This window comes from Sturnus vulgaris, unplaced genomic scaffold, assembly GCF_052056855.1.
Source record: "Sturnus vulgaris isolate bStuVul1 unplaced genomic scaffold, bStuVul1.hap1 Scaffold_180, whole genome shotgun sequence".
NCBI lineage: Eukaryota > Metazoa > Chordata > Aves > Passeriformes > Sturnidae > Sturnus > Sturnus vulgaris.
In genome coordinates, this window is record NW_028276110.1 from 1,104,196 (window position 1) to 1,113,816 (window position 9,621).

Sequence of the window (9,621 nt, forward strand, 5' to 3'; positions counted from 1 at the left end):
AACTGAGAGACGTTGTAAAAGATGGTTTATGGCCTCATGGTGTCAGTCTCATAGAAGGGTGAGACATTAAAGGTGTTACGTCCAATGCCATAATATCAGAACCTGCCTCATTCTTAGTTACAATGCTTTATGTTCGTTTTTTAGCCAATCAAATACTTCTGTGAAGTTTGCCAGCATCCTTTTACACCAATCATTAATTGCTTTCCTTCTCATGGCTTTGCAGTAATGTGTCATTTTTAAACCAATCCTATACCATTTCACAAACCTACACTGATAAACATTAAACTTCTAATTAACTTTATAACAGGTTCTATTGCTAAGCTTTAAAATCTTTTACTCTCTTACTTATCATACTGCTTTGCTTACAGAATGCATATTTCTCCTTGCTTAAAATATATTTCTGTCGGAGAAGGGAGACACGGACACCAATTCGGTCATCTGCGAAGTCTCATTTATTGATAATTAGAGTGGCGATTAAATACAGTGCTTAATTAACTCATGCATATTGCAAAAGCTAAGCTCATCATTGGTTGCCTTGCCATATGCGTCACTATGCTGATCGGCTAAGTTTATAGCTACACTTTTGCAATTTCATGGCTAGCAGAGTCCTTCTAGTTCTTCTTTTACAGTCTGTCTTTGTTCATCTTATCACAAGTCTACGTGCTTTCCTTCTTGCTATGCCCTTGAGGCTGAGGCCTGCTTTGTCAGCCTGACTAAATTGATCTGACTATGGCCTCTCTCTTCTAGCCATTCCTGCACCAGGCTCTCTACACTTCCCCCGTTTTCTTTTTGAGCGAGAAGATTAGTGTGCCAAGCCTTGCTAACAGTTTTTTGAATGAAATTCTGCAAGCAAGTTATCAAGCAAGGAAGCAACAAAACTAAGCATAAGAATACGCCTAAGATCATGATAGCATACTTAATTATGGTCCGAATCCATCCTCCAAGGCCTAGGCTCTTTAGCCATTCATTAATGTCCCAACCATCTTGCTCCTTTAGGTCATGTAGTCTGTTTTGTATGTCTCGTATCTTTTTGTGAATGGATACAGAGTGGTCAGACAAATTCATGCAGCACATTCCCTCAAATTCCTCACAACCGTGTCCCTGCGCTAGTAGTAGAAAATCAATGGCTGCTCTGTTTTGCAGTACTGCATGGTTAACACTTGAGACATCCCTGGCCATCATGTCTAACACCTGAGAGGTGGTGTTAAATTCATCTTTTGCCCAGCACCCTAACTGTTCAGCTAGGGCCATAGCTTTCCTGGCTGCTGCGTGAGGGAGGAGTACAGCAGTTGCTACCTGTCTAAAGTCACTCCAAAAGTGTGGTTGCCCTATGCCGGTGCAGTCAAGATCGTGTAAACTGCGTTTTGTTCGATTGGCATTGCCTGCAAGTTGCATGAGAGTAGTTACATTGGGGTGAAACATGGCTAGTTTCCCTAGATAGCAGGGTCCCCCTTGTGGCCTCACTGGAATACCATTCCAGGCACGATCCCCACAAATTAAAAATATTCCTGGGGGTAGTGCTCTTGCTTTTGTGATGTACCTACCGTTACATTTGGGGTAGAGTTGAGTATGAATTGTTGGTAGATTACTAAGAGCCGAATTAAGGGTTGCAAAGTTTTTGTCTTCTAAAGGCATAAAACTAAACCATCCTCCTGCATTTCTTCCCATTGATGCGTTAGTGCTTCCGAAGAGGTCAATCTCTTCTGGAGGGGAGGCTAAGGTTTTGCCTAAAGCTAGGACAAATTCACATTGCCAGCATCCATCGTGTTGTGAGGGATTACTACTAGGGAAAGTACAACCCTGCAACAAATCGTCATCCTCTTTTGTAGGTAGGTTGCTATTATTAAGATACCCTGCAAACTCTCTTGGTTTCCAAACTGGCAATCCTACAAGACAAGTTTTAAAAGGATTCTGCGCTCCCCCCAAGCTCAAGCAGATTGATTCTTGCTTTGTTATGTTAGCAAATGTTACCCATACATTTTCTCTAGGTGTGTGCTCCATTGGAAAAGCATTTGTGCAAGCAAAGTTAGTAAGCATAAGCAGTATGATGAGTATCATTTTTGTTGCTTACGTGACTTCTTCCTCCTGTACTTTGGATCGTCTGCTGCTATGTGCCACTGCTTTACCTTTTCTATGCACTGGTCTAATACCTCTTCAGGGTCAGTACCTGGCTTAACTGGTCCTACCCGAGGGAAAGGTAGATATGGCACTTTAGTCATGCATCGGGTAGCAACAATGCAAGATTTTGCAGTGATTTTCTGCCTCCAGAGCCAATTAGTTATTTCCCACCGGGCCCAAGCTAACATAAGCTGTTCTGGTGCTTCATATACACTCGGGACTTGTACAAACGGTACTCCTGCTTCCCCCTCTAATGCTGCACCCCAGCTTGAGCGTCTTTGGTCTTCCCTTTGACACTCTTGGCACCACAATTTATATACTGCTCTTTGTCTTACCCATGAGCAGTCCCCACAGCCCCCACACTTTAAAGCCACCCAAGCTTCACACCACGCCTTCCCACACGCGCAACAAGGGCGACCGTTAAGGCGTTGTTCTTCCAGGTAGGCGTGATACTCGATCCACTCCACCCAGTTCGGTGGCGGCCGTTGTAGTGCCTTACGGACAGCGCGTTTATATGGTGCTAGTTTTTGTAAATAGGGCCGTAAGGTCACCGTCAACTTCTGTTGTATCCGCTCTCGGTCGTCTGGAGCTAATGGTGTCCTCAGGAATCTTTCCACCAACTCGCTCATTTAGGATGGGTTTCACCCACCTAGCAGGGACCCAAACTGTTCCTGTGGGAGTAGAAACACAAACATAACCTCTGCCCCAGTATATTACCTCAGCGGGGCCATTCCATATCCCTGTCTTTGGATCCCGGTACTTTACCCACGCTTTTGCGCTTTCTGCCTTGTTACCTTCCCTTTTCCCTCTATGCCTAATTGCAGGCGGCTCTGACTCTTCCCCAAACACACACAAAAAATTCATGACATAAAGAACCTTAGCTAACCTTTCTTGTGGATCTTCTATGGATTTGTGCTTGAGTAGGTACTGTTTAAGTGTCCCATTGGCTCTTTCTACTATGGCTTGTCCTGTGGGTGAGTGTGGTACTCCTGTGATGTGTTTGATTCCCCAGAGTCTCATGAACTGGCTTACTTTCTTGCCGACATAGGCTGGTCCATTGTCAGTCTTTATTTCCCTAGGCATTCCCATGACTGCAAAGCAACTTGTTAGGTGCCTTATTACATGGATTGCCTTTTCTCCTGTTTGTGCTGTAGCCCAAATGTATTTGCTGTAGGTGTCTATTGTGACATGTACGTATTTGAGCCTACCAAATTCTGCTACGTGTGTAACGTCCATTTGCCAAATTTCATTACTTTCTAGACCCCGAGGATTTACTCCACACCCAAGACCCACCCCACTGTTGTGATGACTACAGGTGGGACAAGCTCTCACTATTGCTTTAGCTTCTTGTATGCCTATTTTGAACTCACGCACCAATCCCTTAGCATTCTGGTGAAATCGTGTGTGTGACTCTCTTGCCTCAATCCCCCTATCATCTGCTACATTCATAACCAATCTATCTGCCCTGGCATTGCCCTCACCCAAGCCTACATCCCACTTATGGCTTCTGATGTGTATGATGCAATAAGGTTTAAACCTTGCTCCTACTGCTCGCTTTAGCTGCAGCAAGAGTTCATAGAGTCTTTTGTTTTGCACCTCTTTCACAGAGGCATCCTCAATTCTCTGTGCTACTCCTGCAACATAAAACGAGTCAGTGACCACATTCAAAGGCCCTTGCAGTTCACTTAATGCCCACACAACAGCAAGCAATTCCAATGTTTGTAAACTGTCCTCTGGATCAGCGTCTATTATCTGCTTTTTCCATCGAGGGCCTTCTTTCCAGGTGATGGCTGCCCTCCTCGATTTCTTTCCGGCATCTGTGAATGCTGTGATAGCACCTGCTATCGGTTGTTCCGATCGTGTTGGCTTTGATACCCAGTCCCAATTTCCTAACCACTGAAGATGACGTGGTGTCAGCGGTCCTGTGTTGACTGCTGCTCCAGCTTCCAGCAAAGCCGTTTGTAAGTCCTCAGAGTTGAGGAGGTACCAATCTAAGTCCTCCTTTTTCATGGGTAGATGGATTGCGGTCGGGCCTGTTCCGGTGATTTCCAGAATCCTTACCCGACCCTTACGAATCAAGGTAGCTACTTGTTCGATTTTTGTACTAATTGTCCTTTTTACTTGTAAAGGTGGGGTTATCCACTCTAGTACCTGTATCTCCCCCGTTTTCTTTTGAGTTTGTGTAAGTGCTCCAAGTAGATGATCAGGAGTATTCCAAATGGTAAGGTTTATAGGTAGTGATACATCCCGGCGGGAGACAAATCCTTCATTGACGCAGCGAATAATGCCATTGAGAGCGTCTTTTTGTTGTGGTGTTATGGTTACAGGTGTGGTTGGATCGGTTCCCTTGAGCAGTGGTCTGAGGGATTCTAGCAGGGAGTTGGGTATTCCAACAATTGGTTTGAGCCACTGTAGATCTCCTAGTAAGCGTTGTGCTTCATTGAGATTGGTGATTTTTGTTGCAATTTGAAGTTTTTGCGGCCGTACGATTTGATTTGTAATAGTCCATCCTAGGTACTTCCATGGTGTAGATTGCTGTATCTTTTCTGGAGCTATCATGAGAGATGCTTTTGCTAAGGTGTTTTGAATTTCTTGCATTTGAACATTTGTAAATGATGTTTTCTGGGCGAATAAGATGTCATCCATATAGTGGTAAATAATTGTGTCGGGCCATTTTAGTCTTAGGGGTTGCAAAGCCGCATCAACATATAATTGGCACAAGGTAGGCGAGTTTTTCATACCTTGTGGAAGAACAGTCCATTCATATCTTTTGTCAGGTTCCCCCCTGTTAATTGCCGGTAGGGTAAATGCAAATCTTTTTGTATCTTGGGGGTGTAAAGCTATAGTAAAAAAGCAGTCTTTTAAATCAATAATTAAAAGAGGCCAATGTTGTGGGAGCATGGCTGGATTGGGAAGTCCCGGTTGTAATGCTCCCATTGCTTCCATTTGATCATTTACTGCTCTTAAATCATGCAGAAGACGATATTTCCCTGATTTCTTTTTAATCACAAAAATTGGCGTGTTCCATGGGCTTGTGGAAAGTTTTAAATGTCCTTGTTGAAATTGTTCTTTTACGAGTTGATGTGCTTGTATTAGACTTTCCCTTTTTAGAGGCCATTGCTTAACCATTACTGGTTCATTGGTAGTCCAGGTGATTGGGATTGGGAAAGTCCAAGCAATGGCAATTACCCCAAAGGGTGCTCGTTGGATAGAACGACCCCAAGCTGAGCTAAAATGTCCCTTCCAATTAGACAATGTACCATGGGCGGTAATGCAACTATTGATAACACAGTTACCAAGTCTTGCCCATCTATAGTAACCCTTATTGGGGGCGTTTTCTTTGCGAGGGTGAACCCTCCGACGCCCGTCACGGTATCCGTGGTTTGTAATGATGGCCAATCACAGGGCCATTTTTCTGGAGAAACAATGCTGGTATCTGCTCCAGTGTCTAAAAGTCCCATCATTTTTATTGTACGTCCTGCATAGGTGAACCTTACCTCTTTTTTAGGTCTAGTATTGAGATCCATTGTGAGTAGAGCAACACCAGAGGACCCAAAACCTTGGTCCTTGCGCGGAGTTTGTGTTTGTGGTTGAACACCCCGGCTTAACTGTGGAAGTGGAATAAATTGAGCAATACGTTGATTTGCCTCAATCGTTAGAGGAGGAAAAGGAGTATAGACTATTATTTGTATTTCCCCAGTGTAGTCTGCATCGATGACACCTGGTAGTACAAACAGTCCTAAAATGGAGCTTGATGAGCGTCCCACTATTAGTCCTCCAAAAGCTTGTCCTTTAATAGTTACCGGGCTTTGTACTCCAGTTGGGACTTTAGCGGGGCGTGTTGTTAATAATGATGTTTTTACTGCGGCTGCCAAGTCAAGTCCCAGGCTCCCTGTTGTGGCTGGTTGCAGACAGGAGATGGCGCTGATGCTACGGCGGCTACTTGTGTCTGGGCGCGGCTGCCGGGCGCGCTCCGCCTGGAGTTTCCCGATTGGCGGCGACAAGCTGACGTGTTGTGGGTGTTATTCTGGCAGTTCTGGCACCACACTCCTGAGGCTCGGCAGTCTCGTCGAAAATGGCCTCCGTTTCCGCATCTAAAGCATCGCGTTGAAGGAGGTCGGCGGTTGTTCGCTGCGGCCGGTGCTGCTGTGGAAGCACGGAGCGGGGCAAGAGCAGCTAGTACCTGCGATTGTGTGGACTCAGCTTGTTTTTGCAGCCCTAAGCCTATTTCTTTTAGTGCATTAATTAAGAAAACTTGTGACCCTGATGGCTGCAGTGCCATTCTTTCTAATGCTTCTTCTATCGTCCAATTAGCTCCTAGAGTTGACAATACCCTTTTTGTTGCTTCATTGCTATTTTGTAACGCACATTGCTTTAACATCGCCCCTCTCATATACTCTGGAACTCCTGCCCTCTCGATAGCAGCGGTAGCCTTATCTACAAAGTCCCCAAAGGATTCTTCCCTTCCTTGTTTTATTCCCATATACATGGGTATACCTGAGCTATCTTTCACCTGATCAATAGCAGTTCTTACGATACGCATAGCTTCTCTAACCCTGTCAGCCCCTGGGAGTAACTGAGTTTCTGACCTGCGAAATGCGCCTACTCCCATTAATTCGTCTGCTGTGATTCCGGCTAAGGGATCACCCTGACCCCTTTGTACTGCAACTGCCTCGGCAACAAGAGCTTGCCAGTGAGCATTAAATAGCATTTGCTGATGTGGTGTGAAAATTAATTTTGCTATGCTTTTTAGATCATTTGGCAGTAATAAATATGTGTCAAATAGATAGTCTAGCATTTGCTTGGCTGGCTCGCTCCGAAACCCGAACTGACTCACTGTCTGTCGTAACTGTGCTAGCAACTTCCAATCAAGTGGTTCATACTCTCCCACTTGTACAGCTTGTCCTTGTTGGTTTACTCCCTGTGTGTATGTTACAGGAAAGGTCCAGACTTTGACTGCGCTCACAGCGGCGTCATCCCCAGTCTCCAGGCCGTGTCTAGCTAGCATATTCCATGCCTCCCTCCTCTGCCTTGCCACTTCCCCCCGCAGGTCGCTTTCCGCCCTAGGGACAGGATTTGGCTCACTGGCAGGTTTAGGGATGCTAGATTCAGGCTGGCAAGGGGATTCTACGCCGCAAGGTTGAGATATTTCGCCTTCTGCAATTGCCTCCGCTGCTTTGGCAGCGTTATTCCCCAGTTCTTCTGAGGGGGGTGCAGAGGGCCAAGTGCAACTAGCCCCATCGGCTATTCCTGCCGTGTCTCTAAGAATAGGTATTTCAACCCTTTTTGTGCTTGGTGCAAGGGGCTCATTATCACCATACTGAGCATTTCTTTTATATGCCTCTACTGCCTGCTGTGCTGCCCTTTTCTCTGCCTGTTGCTTTAAGAGCGCGTTATGAACTACTTGCCAGATTTTTCCTAACTTTTTTGCCGTCTTATCATCTCCTAATACTGCCTCCCACAGTACATCTCCTAATTTACGCCACTCATTTAACTCATGCACACTATGAGGGTTAGTGAATAAGCCTTTAGCAGAACCCCAGGCTAACAACCCCGGTATGTCCTTCCTGGGATTAAGCTCTTTTAGCCCTAACTTATCTATATGTGCTATAAATAAATCATATGCTGCTTGCCTGTCCATTTTTTACCGTCGGCGCCGTTGCAACTCTCCGGCTTCGGCAGCACGTATGGCCCAGGACCACCTCTGTAGCTCCTGAGGGTGTCTTTCCTACGTCGTTTGACACCGACCCGGTTGCAGCAGGCCCCAAACTCAACTTCACCGACCGTGGCGCGTTCTCCCCCGTTTTCTTTTTTAGCGACGGAGGGACAGCGTCGGGGTCACCATTTGTCGGAGAAGGGAGACACGGACACCAATTCGGTCATCTGCGAAGTCTCATTTATTGATAATTAGAGTGGCGATTAAATACAGTGCTTAATTAACTCATGCATATTGCAAAAGCTAAGCTCATCATTGGTTGCCTTGCCATATGCGTCACTATGCTGATCGGCTAAGTTTATAGCTACACTTTTGCAATTTCATGGCTAGCAGAGTCCTTCTAGTTCTTCTTTTACAGTCTGTCTTTGTTCATCTTATCACAAGTCTACGTGCTTTCCTTCTTGCTATGCCCTTGAGGCTGAGGCCTGCTTTGTCAGCCTGACTAAATTGATCTGACTATGGCCTCTCTCTTCTAGCCATTCCTGCACCAGGCTCTCTACATATTTCTACTTAAACTAAAAACTTACATTCTTGTTTTATATCAATTTTCCTTTAAATGCTCTGATTCCCCAAGCCTTCTCCAAGGTCTTAGGTCAAACCTTGTTTCCATCTCAATCTCTGAGCCTGTTTGCACAAGGCCCTGAGAGCTCTCTGTGCCTGCATTTCCCACACCACCTGTCATCTCTGCCTCCAATTTCCTGCTCACACTGCAACCTGGGGACACTTTCTCAGTTGTGTCCCTCAGTGAGACCCATGAATGTCATCAGACACTTTGGAGTTCGATTCTGTCCAAATTCTTCAGAGGTTTCCTAGAAAACAACAGTTCTGCCTTGATTTCCCTCTGGTCTGGTGCAGTTCATTCAGAAGTTTTTCAACTCCAGTTATGGAGAAATATGACAAAGAGCTTCTTAGAAATATCCATTCCCATTTTCAAGGCTGTATTTTATTACTGTTCTCTTTAGGGCAGAGGTGATTGCAGCATTCTGTGATTGATATTTGTGAGAAATGGATTTGTAAAGGATTCTCAAAGCCTGACTGAAAGCTCACACACTCTTGTACATCTGGATGCAAACTCTGAGATAAAGTGTGCTGACTCAGAATGGCCCTGGAATAGAGAAGACATTGCTGAGAGAGAGATTGAGCTAGAAACAAATTTCAAACGATGGCCCTGCAAAAAGACCAGATATTTTTGAGAATTAGAACTGTGAAAAATGCATTGTGGCACGACCACATGAGGTAGAATAATAGGTAATTGGTCTTAGAAGTATTAGCACCATTGTGTCGCAAAAGCTAATAGGCTGAAAAGCATTTCTAAGGTATTGTAATAAAGAAATAAGTTGGTTTGTGATAAAATGTCATTGAATTTTACATCTCTTATGTTTCACCCTTCCTTTTCCCCGTCCCTGTAAAATTGGGATTTTCCAACAGTCCCCCCTGAGTCCCTGGACATCAGTCCTTGAGAGGGAGCTGAAGGAAAGCTTCTCAAGAACTCAAAGTCATGGTCAAACTCAAAAGTTTATTTAATTTTAATGGGTCCCAATGAGAGATATGACTGAGAAAGTGTCCCCAGATTCCAGTTAGAGCAGAACACTGGAGTCACCGATTACAGGTTGAGACAAGCAAGGGAAAGGTGTCTCTGATGCTGAGCACACCTGGATGTGTTTCAGGAATGCAAAGGGCCAAGGGCTGAGCCCCAGCCCCTGGCAAGGCAGATCCTGTCCCTCCCTCATTGCTCAGGGCTCTTCCCGGGCCACTGGGCTCTGGCCATGTGCAATGCCAAGGGCAGC

At 45.2% G+C, this 9,621-nt stretch overlaps 1 long non-coding RNA gene across 1 annotated transcript; it reads right to left on the reverse strand.

The window, feature by feature from the left end:
- Positions 1 to 434: 434 nt before the first annotated feature.
- Positions 435 to 8,311, reverse strand: LOC148218557 (uncharacterized). The gene is made up of 2 exons (XR_015800326.1): positions 7,752 to 8,311; positions 435 to 2,789 (listed from the first exon to the last, which is right to left on the reverse strand). It is a non-coding gene; the product is annotated as an uncharacterized LOC148218557 (long non-coding RNA).
- Positions 8,312 to 9,621: the final 1,310 nt, after the last annotated feature.